This window comes from Balaenoptera borealis (assembly GCF_965194805.1).
Source record: "Balaenoptera borealis genome assembly, chromosome: 5".
In the NCBI taxonomy this organism is placed as follows: Eukaryota; Metazoa; Chordata; class Mammalia; order Artiodactyla; family Balaenopteridae; genus Balaenoptera; species Balaenoptera borealis.
In genome coordinates this window covers 24,160,868-24,178,017 of record NC_138862.1, presented here as the reverse complement: position 1 = coordinate 24,178,017, position 17,150 = coordinate 24,160,868, and the positions used below count along the sequence as shown (strand labels likewise).

Below are 17,150 nucleotides of genomic sequence, written 5' to 3'. Positions count from 1 at the left end.
TATGTTAACATTTCTAAAAGTGATATATATGTATATTTCCATACATATGGAAATGAACATTTAAGTAAATAATGTCAGATGGTACAAACCAGGATTCTCACTGTTGGTGTAGGAGGTTACAGATTAGCAAGTGGAGGGAGCTAGAATGATCTAATGATCCATGTGGTAATGGATTAGATTTGGAGAAATTATTGTGAACCTATGTTCAGCTTAATATAGACCCAGATGATTACATATATAAATATCTATAGATATGTGCATATACATAGGTTAATACACATATATATGTTTCCTTGCTCTGTCAGCTGACAGGGCCTAGAAACAATGACATCCCAATAGCAATGAGCATACCTAGCACTCAGATCTTGGTTTGTAATACAACTCTCTAATAAATGGAACCAGGGCTCTTTGGAGAAATGGCTGATTCCAGGACTCAGGAAAGAAACATGTATGATGAGCCTGAAGAATCTTGTAATGCCAGAATGTAAGAAAGTGTTCAAAACAAACAAATAAAAACACAAATTTTTGAGCCATTTGAAATACTACTATCAACATGGTTTTAGTTAGCATTTTTATTTATTTTTTTAGCCTTCAATGGCCAAAGCTGGAAAAATTTGAGTGATAAGATAAAATAGAATATAGAATTATAATCCAAAGTGTGTGTGTGTGTGTGTGTGTGTGTGTGTGTGTAAATCCTTGTTGATATTTATAAATGATTGAATTAATAAATAAATGGGGTAGAATAGACAGATAAATCTGTGCAGAAGAATTCCAAAGACTTTGTGTAGATACACTACCCTCAAGGAGGGAGAGCATAACTCCCCACTTATGTGTAGGCTGTGCATAATGACTTCCTTCCAAAGAGTACACCATAAAAGGGAGGAGGGTTGTGAATCTCCATGGTGGACAAATCTGAAAACCACTACATCAGCCAGATTCTCAAATTTAAATTCATTAGGGTTAAATCATGCTGATAATATGTGCCCTTGTTATGGTTAAAATAACACTTAACATCTGGAGTCTTCCACCCCAAATATATACAACTCCAATCTAACCATGAGAGCATTAGACAAATCTCAGTTGAGAATGTCACTACCAAAAACCTAACCAGTATTCCCTAAAACTGTCAGTGGTTGTAGTAAGTTGAATAATGACCATGAAGATGTCCACATTCTTATTCTCAGGACATGAGAATATGTTACACTGCATGGTAAAAGGAACTTTATCAATGGATTGATTGAATTATTCTGGATTATTCAAGTGTCCCATGGTAATAACAGGGTCCTCAGAAGAGACAGGTAAGACTGTCAAAGTGAGAAATAGAAGATGGGATGTTGGAAGCCAGAAGTTGGAATGATGTGAGGAAGTCATGAGTTAAGGAAAGCAGGCAGCTTTGAGAAGCTGAAAAAACAAAGAAAGGGAACCTCCAAGAGGAAGCAGCCCTACTGAAACCTTGACTCTACACCAGAGATACTGATTTCCACAACTGTAAGATACTATATTTGCCACTAAATTAGTGGTAGTTTGTTACAACAGCAGTAGGAACATAATACAGTCCTAATAAAACGAGGAAATTCTGAAACACTGCTCAGCCAAGAGAAAACCAAGGAGATAGGCCTATTAAATTTAATGTGGTATGCTGGATGCAATCCTGGAACAGAAAAATAAAAAAAAGGACATTAGATAAAACTAAAGAAATCTGAACAAATTATGGGCTTTAATTATTAATAATAATCAATATTGATTTTTTAAAATTCTAATAAAATTATGATATAATTTAATATATTAATGACAGTAAATTGGATGTGGAGTATATGGGAACTCTCAGTACTATCTTCATGGTTTTCTATGAATTTAAAATTATTTTAAAATAAAATGTTTATAAAAAATAAATGGAGTGATACTAAAATAATAGACTGATGAATAGGTCTAACATAAAGAACATAACATGATAAGCAGAATCAAAAACTGAACTAAAACTAAAATTAAAACTCCAAGTTGGGTATTAGCAATGTCGTTATCAAAACTGAGAAACTGTCAACATGCAGAAAAACATGAGTTTTTAAAAATTATGGGACCAAAGTTAAGATATGATGATTATAAAATGGAGAACTCTTTCAATTAAAGAAAAACAATAAAAATATCATTTGTGTTCACAAGCAAAGACATTAAATGAATGAAAGGAAATGTTCCAGTGCTTGGAATTTATTGGAGGGTGAAAAATTAAAATACAATAAAACATGTTAAAAAACAAGAATAATCATAACATTAAATATCAGAAGTATACCTCACACATAATTTTGATTTTTATTGTTTTAATTTTTTTGAATTTTATTTATTTTTTTATACAGTAGGTTCTCATTAGTTATCTATTTTATACATATTAGTGTGTCTATGTCAATCCCAATCTCCCAATTCATCACACCACCACCCCCCCACCCCCACAAGTTTTATTTTTTTTGTGGTAAGAACATTTAACATGAGATCTAGCCTTTAATAAATGTTTAATAAGTGTGCAATGCAGTATTGTTGACTATAGATACAATGTTGTATACCCAATATCCAGAACTTATTCATCTTATGAACTGAAGCTTTATGCCCATCTATTTGTTACTCCTCATTTCTACCTCCCCCAGACCCTGGAAACTACCATTCCATTCTTTGATTCTATAAATTTGACTATTTTAGATATCTCGTATAAGTGAAATCATCCAGTATTTGTTTTTCTATAACTGGCTTATTTACTTTAGCCTTATGTCCTCAAGCTTCATCCATGTTGTGACATTGCAGAATTTTGTTTTTAAGGCTGAATAGTAATCCATTATATGTACATACCACATTTTCTTTATCCAAAACAATCTTATGTATATCTCTTAATTAAAAATTAAGATAAAATACATCATTTAAAAAAATAGAGATACCTAATATTTACTGAAAAATTAGGCAAATACCCATAGATTGAATTTTTTTAATCTGGCAGAGAATCACCTCAAAAAAAGTTTTCACCCTCAGATGCCTTTATGGGGAAAGTTATTTCAAACGTTCGTGGAATAGATACATTGTAGAAATTGTCCCAGAACAAATATGGAAAATTTCTAAGTTCACCTTGAAGCCAGAAAAATGCTGACAATCAAACCTAAAAGAGATGAGCTCTAAAAAATAAAAATCAACAGACTATTGAACTATTTTCTCTTATGAGGGTGGATACTATATTTGTGATAGGTAGAATTTTAAGATGGCTCCCAAATATTCGGCCCACCTGATATACATACAATGCATAATCTCCAAGACTGTTATTATGATAAATTGTACTCTCATGATTATGTTCTGTTGTATGGCACAGCAGACTTTGAAAAGGAAAATAATCAGGTGGATCTGACCAAATCACAGGACCTTTTTAAAGCCGGTATTAGAAAAAGAAGTCAGAGATTTGAAGTATGAGAAGGATTTGACAGATTGAAAGTGGCAGTGTGCACATGGTAATGAATTCAAGTGGCCTCTAGAAGCTAAGAGAAGCTACCAGCTTACAGTCAGCCAAGAAACAGGTATCTCAGTCTTACAACTGCAAGAAAATGAATTCAGCCAACAAAAAGAATAAACTTGGAAGAGAAATTTCCCCCAGATCCCCCAGATGATAGCTGAATTCATCCAACATCTTGATGTCATCCTCGTGGTACCCTGAATAGAGAAAACAGCTAGTTTGGGACTCCGATCTCCCAAACTGTGAGCTAACCTGTGGATGATGCTTTAAGCCAGGGGTCCCTAACCCCCTGTTAGGAACCGGGCCGCACAGCAGGAGGTGAGCGGCGGGGCGAACCAACGAAACTTCATCTGCGGCTTCCCATCGCTCCCATTACCGCCTGAACCGCCCCCCCAACCCCATCCCCGTCTGTGGAAAAATTGTCTTCCACTAAACCGTCGCTGGTGCCAAAAAGTTGGGAACTGTTGCTTTAAGCCGCTAAATTTGTGGTATTTTGGTACAATGTGATAGAAAGCTAATATTAAAATCGATGTATTCTTTCTGTTTACAAATCCATCTTCATAAAGGACATACTCTGTTCTCAGTTATTTAGAGATTATACTGACAAAATTATCAAGAACAAAGCGGTTAAGCACCATAATTAATAAGCTTTAAATAATGAACATTGATATAAAACAAAGGGTATTTGCAAAAATTAACCTTATGTTAGCCATACAGTAAATCATCAACAAATGTCACAGAATGTGTCATATAGATCAAGTCCTTTGGTCGCAATGTAATTAATAAGAATACAACAAAATATTGGTAAGTAAAATTCTCACACAAAGGCAAAATTGAAAAAAGATTCTAAATAACTCATGAGATAAATAATGAAATATTAGGAGGAATTTTAGCATGTAAAAGTTAGGATAAGAAGAAGCATTGAGTAATTAATGGTTGTAAGTGGAAATGAGGTAGGAAGAAAACTTGGGTGTCATGGAACCCAAGTGAGAAAGTGTGACATTTCACTGTGTAATGTCACCAACAGTCTTACACACTTTTTTGGCACCTGAAAAAAATATTAATTTACATTGTGAGTGTTTTCATTCAAATAGGTCCTTAGTCATCTTGTGTTTTGTTTTTTTCTTATATTAACACATTTTTAATGGGAAATCTGGAGCCCTCAGTTGTAAATTGCTGTTTCTGGCTTATGAGCTGACATATACATATTGTACATATGTATAGAATATATGATCTATTCTCTCTGAAGAACTATGCTCCTAGGAATCTTTAGGATCAATTCAGAAAGGTTATTTGGACCCAAGAAAATGTATTATGATTCTAAGCAATCTCAGGTATTTACTTGCAGTCCTGTAATATCACATTCCCATGTCTAACTCATTGAATTTCATATCTTTTTGAGCCAGAATTAACCTAATATTTACCATCATGAATGTTTCTTTAAGCTTGAATTCCATTTATGCCCAGAGCTTTGTTCACAGCTGTTTCTTTTGGGTCAGATGAGAGGCTTTGATATTCTAAGATATTTAATTTTCATAATATAAAATCTATATGAAAAATTTATTTTTCTTTTTTAATTACATCAAATAATTTTTTAAAATCTACTACCCTTCCAAATCTTTACTTCATTTGTTTTTGATTTCAAGGAAAATAATCAGAAGGTGACAATTTAAAGAGGTATACTTTTGCCTACAACAAGCTTACTAATAAGTGCCTATTTTTCTTATTTTCACTTTCTTAAAAGTGCTTTTATGTCCTTCAATTGATTTTTAAAACTTGTCCCTAAATCATTCTTGGAATAACAGTTTCTGACAATTCACTAAAATGTGTCTTATACACCTCATACCAGCAGGTTTCCCAAACAATCTCTGACCCTTAAAACCAGGTCAGTTGCTTCATATGCTGCCCAGAATGACCCAATAAAGGGACAAAAGATTGAGGATGGTTCTAGGTTAATGCCTCTAACTCCACTTTCCTCTCTCCTTTATCTTCTACTTACTTGAAGAGTCTCTCTTTTCCTGGACTTCGTCGTCAAGTATTACCTCTGATCTCTATTTTATTTGCTTTTAGCCCTAATGAACACTCTCGTCATTTTAAACCTCAGCAACTCTGCATAATTTCAGTTTTGATTGCCGCGTTCGGTCATCCAAGTATTTACCAAGCACTACAATGTATTAGGAATTATAAAAAAGCACGACCTCGGGCTTCCCTGGTGGCACAGAGGTTGAGAGTCTGCCTGCCAATGCAGGGGACACGGGTTCGAGCCCTGGTCTGGGAGGATCCCACGTGCTGCGGAGCGACTGGGCCCGTGAGCCACAACTGCTGAGCCTGCGCGTCTGGAGCCTGTGCCCCGCAACGGGAGGGGCCGCGATGGTGAGAGGCCCGCGCACCGCGATGAAGAGTGGCCCCCGCTTGCCGCAGCTGGAGAAAGCCCTCGCGCGAGACGAAGACCCAACACAGCTAAAAATAAATAAATAAAAATAAATAAATTAAAAAAAAAAAAAAAAAAAAAGCACGACCTCAATCTTATGTTTTGTGAAGAAAAGACTTGTATCACTATATCAACCCACAGTGCACGTAGACAGACACACACACACACACACACACACACACACATACTTTCTGTAGTGAAGGAAGAAGGAACCATAAAAACTTAAAGCACAGTTGTGCATCAGTATCTGCAGAGGAATGGTTCCATGACCCACAGGAGATACCAAAATCCATGGCAGATATCAAGTCCCATAGTTGGTCCTCCAGACCCGTGGTCTGTGAACTCAACCAACTGCAGATAATGTAGTACGTACTTATTGAAAAAAACCTGTGTATAAGTGACCCACACAGTTCAAACCCATGTTGTTCAAGGGTCAACTGTAATATGTAGTTTCTAAGCAATATTGCTGGCTGGAAGTTCTACGTGTCAATGGAAATAATTAATAAACAGTCTATGATAAGAATAGAAAAGAGTTTTATTTGAGCCAAACTGAGGACAATAGCTCAAGAGACACAGATTCAAGAAGCACTTAAACTGTGTTCTGCCGGAGTACCAAATGGGGGCTTATAAAGGTGAATCTGCAAAATTACATAAGTTGTGTGCAAGAATTCTAATAGGAGCTGGCAAGAAGTAAGGGTGCTTGTTAAGCAAGAATTCATTGGGTTCCAAAAGGGTTGCATAGTTATAAGGGGAGAACTTGAGACCATAAGTTTACAGCTGGTGACTGCTAGCAGATACTGTTTGGAGAACAGGTGGTAGTGTCCTTGAGTCTGATACAGTTCAGAAAATTTAAGTTCTCTAGTTTTACAGGAACATGTATGAAACCACATCCACAATGGCCACCCAGCTTCATTTTGGATGCCTGAAACGCAGTCACTCCATTTTGATTTTTAAATGTATTTTTTTTTAATGGTTAAAGCCAATGTACAATCCATGTTTAATAGGCCACAAACAGGCTGTTTTGTTTGGTTGGTCTAAGTTCAAGTTCAATCATGTATAAGTCAGAATGACTTCCCCATATCTCAATATGTGAAAATTTCTTTCATCATATGCTGCAGAGAAATATACTGTAAGATGTACAGAAATAGCTCAGGGAGCTCTTGGTCCAGTATTTTCCTTCCATTTCTTTGGAATCTATGATCCATATTAGGAAATCTTTGAGTTAAAATTAATGATTCTAACTATTTGGCTGGTGGAAATTTGCTAAGACTTACTTTCAGAGCATTTTATTGACTTAGATCAACATTAAGTGTCAGGAATAGTACGAATTTACTATCCTTGCACAATTTTAATTATAGAAATATATGAACTTCTCTATGAAACTTATGAGAAAGCAGAGTAAAATGATACTACATAGCTCTTGCAATCCTCTAAGCTTACCTTATTGGAGCTAACTACTTTCAAACCAGGATTTCAAAAATTATTCTCCTTCTGGTTAACTATACTTCATTCTCTGCATTCATTATGAAAGTCAAGGAGATAATTTGCCTTGGGTTGAAAACATCACCACATTGCTCTTTATACAAGCTATGGTCATATAATTTGAAATAAATTTTAGTAAAACGCTGAGGTAAAAATCTCTTCTGAAAATCAATGCCTGCCTAGAATTCCAGATATTTTCAAGAATAAGAAATCCATTGTATACCCTAGCCAAGCTAAACTCCAACTGTAGACAAAATAGCCTGGTTATATAGGCTAATGGATAAAGACCACTAAAATATGCCCCCTTAATAATAAAAATATTCTAATGACAGATATTTTTGATCCATTTCAAAGTAAACTAAATAAAACAAAATTGAAACATAAACATAGGTCTTTTCCTTTTCTAGGTCACATGTTTGTCACCTACACTTCCTAGTTTTTCTTTCTTGTTTATTTAGTAAGGAACATTGCTTCATCTGTGGATTCTGCAACAGGTGAAAACACCTGCAAATATAAGTTTCCTATATTTCTCCTCTTGAAGTCCCAGTCTTTCAGTCTGATAGTCTGAAACTTAGTCATATATTATTATTTTTATCTTGGAACTGTGAGGTTTCTTCACAAAAAAAGTTCAGTCCTCATTTCCAAGGACCATGACCTAGGCTAGTCCAACATCCACACTGTCAGTTTTCAAAAGATATGAATTCTTATTTTCGGTCACAAAAGAAAAACTCATTTTCTCTCATTCAATGATTATTTTGGAACATGCATCACAATAGGGAAATGTTTTTCCTAGAATATTTCAGGATGATTTCATCCAATATCTTAACCTTTTTAGCCCTCTTGTCATTATCCATTTATAAATGAGGTAAATTTTAGAAACAACATATGCTAGTGTCATACAAGAAATTCAATAACAATAGTGGGAAAGAGTCATAGACTCTGAGCAAAAAACAATTCAATAACGACCATTTTTTTCTGATACCATTTCTAATTTCTGATAAGACCAACATATACATATACACTAATATACACATATATATACAGATATACACATACGTATACATACACATATAAAATTCATATGTGAACAGACTCCTTAAATGCAGTGGAAAGATTCTCACCATGTACTGTTTTCTTAGTGACCATCTCTTCCATCAAGTAGGATTTGCACTGCTGTTTTTTCACACCTGAATAGAGAAAATAGAAGTAGAATAAGTTTAAAGGAACACTCACAGCAATCAAGGCAACAAAATTGCTGATTAAAAATAATTATTTTTTCTTTTATTCTCTTTTCCAAAGTTGTAGAGGACATTTTAGACTAAACAGATTTATTCACTTTCCCCTTAAGCATATTCTACTGCCAAATGCCAATGCACCCATATGAATTCATACACAAAGCAAGAAATATGAATTTATAGGGTAAATAATGGTAATATAAAACAAGGAAGATTTATTCCCCAAATCAATACATATTCTGAGGCCTAAAATTTTAGAGTTGTTTACTAAAACTGTCCTTTCTGTGAAGTATGGCTTAAACGAAAGCCAGCAGAATATTGAAACCAACATTGACTGCCAAATTTATTTTGGACAAACACGGGATTGAGCAATCAGTTTCCTTGCTCCTTACAAAATGTCAGGAAAGAAAAAAAAATAGTAAGACACTAATACCTTAAATAAAACTCATATCTTCAAACACATAATTTTTTATATTTTAATTTTTAATCTTGTTTTGAAATTTAACATACCTATTGAAAAGTACACGGGTCATCAATTTTTAGCTCATTCTTTTTTATGTAAAAAAAATTTTTTCCCCCACGGGTTGTTTGAGTTTTAAAGCATCTGAAGAGTAATTTTATACCCTTTATTTTATAAGTGAAGGAAGGTATAATTAGAAAGGATACAAGGTGTACCCACAGTCACTAGATATCTGATACATAAACTTATCAACATTTCAACAATTTTATAATTGTATTGATTGGAAATATTATATTAGTTTTCTGTTGTTGCTATGACAAATTACAAAGCAAACTCATCCATATAACGAGCACCCATATAAGGAAACAGAATATTATCAGCAACCCAGAAGACCTCTCAAACCCCTTCTCAAACGCTACAGCCCCTGAAAAATACCTACTAACCTGTCTTCCAAAATTTTCGGTTGGTTTTGCTTATTTTTAAACTATATAAATGAATTAAAGTAGTTTTTCTTTTGTTTCTTGCTTCTTTCACTAAAGCTTAAGTTTTCAAATCTGTATGTTTCTAATCATGTAGCAGTGACTCATTCATTGTTATTAATGCATATTAATTTTTATGAATTAATATGTAAATTTGCCACAATTCACTTGATTATTCCATTAATGATGGATATTTAATATCTTTCAGTGAACATTCATACATAGAAGTGGAATTTCTGAGTCTTAGAGTATGATTTTGATGGAATTGACAGTTTTCTAAAGTTGTTTTAACAAATTCATTTTCCAATCAACAGTGTATGAAAGTTTCAGTAGCTCCATATCATTAACTGTTAGTGTTTTCTGTCATTTTTATTTTAGTCATTCTGTGGGGTGGCTAATGAATTTGGCTACCTTTTAATGTGAGTATTTGTCACTTTGATATCATCTTCTAAAAATGGTTCATTAAGTCTTTCTCTGTTCTTCTAATGGATTGCCTGTAATTCTCTCAATGATTATAGGTATTCTTTTTATCGTCTGGGTATTGGGGCTTTGTAAGTAATAATGTGTTGTAAATATGTCCTCCCACTTGGTGGCTTTCCTTTCACTCAGTGGTATCCTTTAATAATCAGTTCTTAATCTTAATGAAGCCCAATATATCTATTTGTACTTTTATGGAGAGCAGTTTTGTGTCTAGTTTTAAAAATCATTGCCTATCCCAAAGCCAGGAAAATATTATATTTTTCTTTAAAAGCTTGCTTTATTTACCTTTTACCTTAAGATCAATAATCCACTTAGGACTGTTATTTCTTTATGTGAGTTAGAGTACAAGTTTCATTTTTCACATGTGGCTTTCCAATTGACCTAGCACTATTTACCATCCTTTTCACACTGCTCTACATTGCCATCTTTTCCATAAATCAATTTGTAAAATATGTGTGGGTCTATGTCTGGGTCCTATCCTGCTTCATTAACCTATTTATATACCTGCCAATACCAGAGTCTCTTAATTTTTTACCTTTTAAAACTTGATGTCTGATACGTTCCGACCTCAAGTTTTCTTTCTTAATCTTTCTTCCTTAATATTTCTTTCTTACTCTTAGATTAATTATTCTTGGTGATTTATATTTCCATATACATTTTATAACAATGTTACCAATTTTCACACAAACCTACTGGGGTTTTATTTAGGATTTCTTTGAAAATATGAATCAGTTTTTGATGAATGGACATTATAACAATGTATGCAATGTAGTCTATGATTAGTTATTCTGCAATTTCTGTAAATATATTACTTCATCAAATTCTTAAGAGGAAATCTTCTTAAGTTTAAACTTCAAAGTACTTTACCCAAGTTAGAGATATTTAAAAATATATTTCAATGAATGTACATGAAAGATTGGGCTTTCAAGTATCAGACTATCGTGTAAGTAGAAGGGTACTGCATCCCATTTCATAGTTTAAGTTGGGAAAAAATTGGAAGCTCATATAAGCATGTGAAATTCAATAAATTCTTCCAATTCCATGGTTTATCCTTATTCTATCTTGGATATAAATAAGTATATGAAATGTCAAAAAAAAAAAGAAAAAAAAAAGCAACCCACCAGAACTCAAAAGAGGCTTCTTGAGAAGACAGAAGAGAGAGAAAAACTGGTTAGATGCTTTCTATTGTAGTAGGTCCTGCTACTTAACTGAATCCTATATGGAGATAAGTGTGAAATTAGTTCTATCAGGATATACAGCTCATATAACTGAATATCCAAAACACCAAACAATCCAATTAAAAAATTGACAGAGGACCTGAATAGACATTTTTCCAAAGAAGATGTACAGATGGCCAACAAGCACAAGAAAAGATGCTCAACATCACTAATTCTCAGGGAAATGCAAATCACAACCACAATGAGATATCACCTCACACCTGTCAGAATGGCTATCATCAAAAAGACAAGAAGTAACAAGTATTGGTGAGGATGTGGAGAAAAGGGAACCCAAGTATACAGTTGGTTGGAATGTAAATTGGTGCAACCACCATGGAAAATAGTATGGAGGTTCCACAAAAAAAGAAAAAATAGAGCTACCATATGATCCAACAATTCCACTCCTGGGTATTTATCTGAAAACACTAATTTGAAAAGATATATGCACCTCAATATTTATAGTAGCACTATTATAATAGTCAAGATATGGAAGCAACCTAACTGCTCATTGACAAATGAATGGATAAAAAAAAAAAAGATGTGGTATATATACACAATGGAATATTACTCAGCCATAAAAAATTAAGTAATCTTACCATTTGCAAAAACATGGTTGGACCTAGAGGGTATTATGCTTAGTGAAATAAGTCATAGAGAGAAAGACAGATACTCATGGTGTTGCTTATATGTGGCATTTAAAAAACAAAACAGGGTTTCCCTGGTGGTGCAGTGGTTAAGAATCCACCTGCCAATGCATGGGACACAGGTTCGAGCACTGGTCCGGGAAGCTCCCACATGCCACAGAGCAACAAAGCCCGTGTGACACAACTACTGAGCCCATGCGCCACAACTACTGAAGCCCACGTGCCTAGAGCCCATGCTCCACAACAAGAGAAGCCACCGCAATGAGAAGCCCGTGCACCGAAACGAAGAGTAGCCCCCACTCGCCGCAACTAAAGAAAGTAGCCCCTGCGCACAGCAACAAAGACCCAACACGGTAAAAAATAAAATAAATAAATTTTAAAAAATTAAAAATTAAAAACAAAACAAACATAAATATAGCAAAACAGAAAAAGACTTAACAGATACAGAGAACAAGCTAGTTAACACGGGGAGGATGGCTGAGGGGAGAGATGAAACAGGTGAAGGGGATTAAGTGGTATAAAATATAAGTTATAAAATAAGTTACAGGGGTGTGACATACAGCACAGGGAGTATAATCAATAACTGAATGATGTGTAATCTATAAAAATGTTGAATCACTATGTTGCACACCTGAAATAATATAATATTGTAAGTTACTCTCCAATTAAAAAAAGGAAAAAAAAGGAAAAAAATGGAAACAGTAAAATATAGAGTACTCTTTAATATAGTACGTTTGGAAAAAGTAGGAAAAAAGTGTAAAAAATAAGAAAAGAAACCCCTCTGTTCAGTCCAGATCACAGTCCTAAGAGTTCGAGTCAATATTTCATCTCAACAAATTACACAACCAGATCCCTGATACAATGGACTATAAGAAGCAGCCAAATGTTATGAATAACTAGATCATTTCTGAGAACTACTCTATTCTCTTTCATCTCTTTGAGAATATGTTTAAAATAACATTTTTATCATTTTCACTTATTTCTTGACAACTCCTGATAATATAAATATAAATCATCTGTAATGCAAATTGTGTAATCTAACTCAACATACTAACCAAAATTGCATCATTTTATTTTGCTAGGATAAGAGGACAAAAAGGAACATTTTTCAGGTCAAATTTCTACTAGAAAGATAATAAAATGAATTTCTCAATTATATCTAACATTTTATTACATACTTTGCCTAATTCTTTAGATAAAGTAGGTGTTTTCAGGCCATCTAGAGCCAACTAGAAGGACATTTCTCTCTTTCCTGATGACATTGTTATTTTATCTTAACCATGAGTGTTAATTGAAAACAATACAACCTACTATTATCAGAAGAAATATTTTAAGATAGAATGCAATAAAATGAGCATTGTTGAATTTAGATGACATTCTCAAACAGGTAAATGAATGATACCTAACTGTGATATTCAATATCTGAGATTACTGAGATAGTTAAGGTAGCACTTTATATTTCTCTACTGTAATGAGCTTATCAAAAAGGAAGGTCTATTCAAAATTATGTCTTGAATTAAGAATACACTAAAGAATTATTTTTTATTAATGTAGTTTCTTTAACTAAAATATGTCCTAAAACTTTTTAGTCAACATATGTCTCTTCCCTGCCTTTTGGAACAAAATCTTGTCTCTCAATATTATACCTATCAAAGTGCTTAGATTAAAATCTATTTGAAGGGAAAACAAAATATGTGTTCTACACTCATAGGCATCCTTGATGTCCTTATGTCTACGTGTTTGCTCTACATATGGCTAAGAATAAATCTAAGGCTTCTAAATCTTCAAAAGTTAGTTTTCTGTCCAACTTATATCTACAGTGCATTTGATACTTTGAGCACTTGTTCTCAGGCATCAAAACATGAACTTATAGCTATGACACTATAGAATAGTAGAAAAAGCAATGAAAGGTGAGCCAGAGGTCACTCGTTTTGGTTAGGAGTTGTCATTTGCAACAGTGGATCTTGGGCAAGAAGCTTAACTTCCTCAAAGAGGCCATCTTTGAGAAGGCTTGACCGACAAGAGGGAGACAACTAAGATCTGTGTAAAAAGCTCATGTTCAACATCCTCTGTTTTAACTTGCTACAGACATGACATTTATAGGATATATAATCTCTACGTTTTGTGGAATTTTTAATATGTTATTGTTTCTTAAATGTATCCCTTTCCTCCTCAGCAATCATGATGTTATGATGAGCACACAATATTGGGTCAAATGTGGACACTTAGAGTTAATCATCGTATTAAAAAGTAATATTTCAAGTTTTTGTCTTTCTTTACGCTGTAGAAAATGTCAATATGACTGTGCCATGTTACAACTTTTTTTTTCACTTTAAATGAAATGTGTGCACTAGCCACCTAGTGATTAAGGAAAATCCCTATTCTTATAACTCAGAAATCCTGTAACAAATCTTATCCTTGTCCCAGCATCATAACGTATTATGAATTGTTTAACCAAAGCTTTATATGTTTCTCTATTCTTGTTAATGTGTAATTCTCTGAATAGCCACCAAAATATGACATTGTAACATTTTACAACTGTCTTTAAACTTGCTATCACCTTCAGGGCAGAAAGTTTTGAGAAATAATAGCTCATTTACTGAAAGGAAACGCTCCTTCTACTCATCTGACATGTATATTAGATAACTATTAGAAAAAGTCAATATGAGAAGACAAGTAAAGAGATAATATTTTATTTTATTTAGTGCACTTTTTAAGCTCTCTCAATTTTTAGAAACTAATTAGAAGATTAAAATAACTTAAATATCTTAAAATATAGGTTCCCTTGCATATAGAAAGAAAGAATAATGCTATTTCATGTTTCCAAAATACTAATTAAAATGTATATTAAGAATTTTTTTTTCCACTTGAATCTGATGAGCCAATCTAGCTTTGCTTTGTAGGGAACTAATAATCTTTCCTTTTTGTATAGTTAGTAGATCATTGTAGAAAACACATTTATACCATTTTGTAATGACATATCACAACTTATATAGTTTAATATTGTTTTCATTTAATAAAAGAAATTGCTATCCTGTATTCAGTATAGTGGAAATGTATACTATTCAAGTTATAATTTTTTCTACACGTTAGAATGTAAAATAATCACATTCACCAAGACATAAAAGATGCTTCGATAACATTTCAACAATTCAAAATTTCACATTATATTACCTGTATTGAAAGTTCTCTCAAATCACAAAGCAGAAATTACATAATTGACAGACTAACTTTTATTCCTCAAGTACATTTCAGATGGTGTCAGACAGTGGTGAAAAGCCTTTTTTAAAACATTTTTATTGGAGCATCGTTGCTTTACAATGTTGTGTTAATTTCTGCTGTACAGCAAAGTGAATCAGCTATACATATACATATATCCCCTCTTTTTTGGATTTCCTTACCATTTAGGTCACCACAGAGCATTGAGTAGAGTTCCCTGTGCTATACAGCAGGTTCTCATTAGTTATCTATTTTATACATAGTAGTGTATACATGTCAATCCCAATCTCCCAATTCATCCCACCCCTTCTTCTCCCCTTGGTATCCATATGTTTGTTTTTATGTCTGTGTCTCTATTTCTGCTTTGCAGATAAGTTCATCTGTATCATTTTTCTAGATTCTACATATAAACGATATTATACGATATTTGTTTTTCTCTTTCTGGCTTACTTCACTCTGAATGACAGTCTCTAGGTTCATCCATGTTTCTGCAAATGGCACAATTTCATTCCTTTTTATGGCTGAGTAATATTCCATTGTATATATGTGCCACATCTTCTTTATCCATTCCTCTGTTGATGGACGTTTAGGTTGCTTCCATGTCTTGGCTGTTGTAAACAGTGCTGCAATGAACATTGGGGTACATGTATCTTTTGGAATTGTGGTTCTCCAGGTATATGCCCAGTAGTGGGATTGCTGGGTCATATGGTCATTCTATTTTTAGTTTTTTTAAGGAAGCTCCATACTGTTCTCCATAGTCGCTGTACCAATTTACATTCCCACCAGCAGTGCAAGAGGGTTCCCTTTTCTCCACACCCTCTCCAGCATTTACTGTTTGTAGATTTTTGATGATGGCCATTCTGACTGGCGTGAGGTGATACCTCATTGTAGTTTTCATTTGCATTTCTCTAATAATTAGTTAAGTTCAGCATCTTTTCATGTGCTTTTTGGCCATCTGTATGTCTGTTTTGGAGCAGTGTCTATTTAGGTCTTCCACCCATTTTTTATTGGGTTGTTTGTTTTATTGATATTGAGCTGCATGAGCTGTTTGTATATTTTTAAGATTAATCCCTTGTCAGTTGCTTCATTTGCAAATATGTTCTCCCATTCTGAGGGTTGTCTTTTCATCTTGTTTATGGTTTCCTTTTCTGTGCAAAAGCTTTTAAGTTTAATTAGGTCCTATTTGTTAATTTTTGTTTTTATTTTCATTACTCTAGGAAGTGGGTCAAAAAAGATCTTGCTGTGATTTATGTCAAAGATGTCAAAGAGTGTTCTGCCTATCTTTTGCTCTAAGAATTTTATAGTGTTCGGCCTTACGTTTAGGTCTTTAATCCATTTTGAGTTTATTTTTGTGTGTGGTGTTAGGGAGTGTTCTAATTTCATTCTTTCACATGTAGCTGTCCAGTTTTCCCAGCACTACTTATTGAAGAAACTGTCTTTTCTCCACTGTATATCCTTGCCTCCTTTGTCATAGATTAGGTGACCATAGGGGCATGGGTTTATCTCTGGGCTTGAAAAGCCTTTTTTGAAAGAGGATAACCCATTCCATGATTCTTTAAGAAGCCCCTCTTGTGTCTCATACATGGTGATAAAACAGGAATAAAGAAGGGAATAATATGAAAACTTTTGCTCTCAAAAGGAAACAAAAACAATAATCAAAAACTGGACCTCTCTCTAAGGTTATAATCAGCTGTTTTCCACAATTTCCTCCTTTTGGACTTCCGTTCTGAATATTTCTTACCGATGGATTAGCCTTTTGCCAGAAAACCATTGAGACTTAGTACCTAAATACTTCATATAGCCCAACTACGCTATAATCAATTTTAGTAAATCATTTACTTACTTTCAATGCTTATGTTTGAATTGAAATATGTCAGTGCTGTTAGTTTGCTACATTAGAAAAAAAAGTACGCATAAATACAAAAGAACTTGACTATATTATTAATTTAGTGGAATTTGATATAATGCAGATATGTCTCAGACTATTCAAAAAGTGTTAGAACTGACTTAATAAAGCTCTTT

General features: G+C 33.7%; 1 long non-coding RNA gene across 1 annotated transcript; it reads right to left on the bottom strand.

The window, feature by feature from the left end:
* Positions 1-2,492: 2,492 nt before the first annotated feature.
* Positions 2,493-16,013, bottom strand: LOC309628727. Its single transcript, XR_014244674.1, has 2 exons — positions 6,001-16,013; positions 2,493-5,679 (listed from the first exon to the last, which is right to left on the bottom strand). It is a non-coding gene; the product is annotated as an uncharacterized lncRNA (long non-coding RNA).
* Between the last annotated feature and the right edge of the window lie 1,137 nt (positions 16,014-17,150).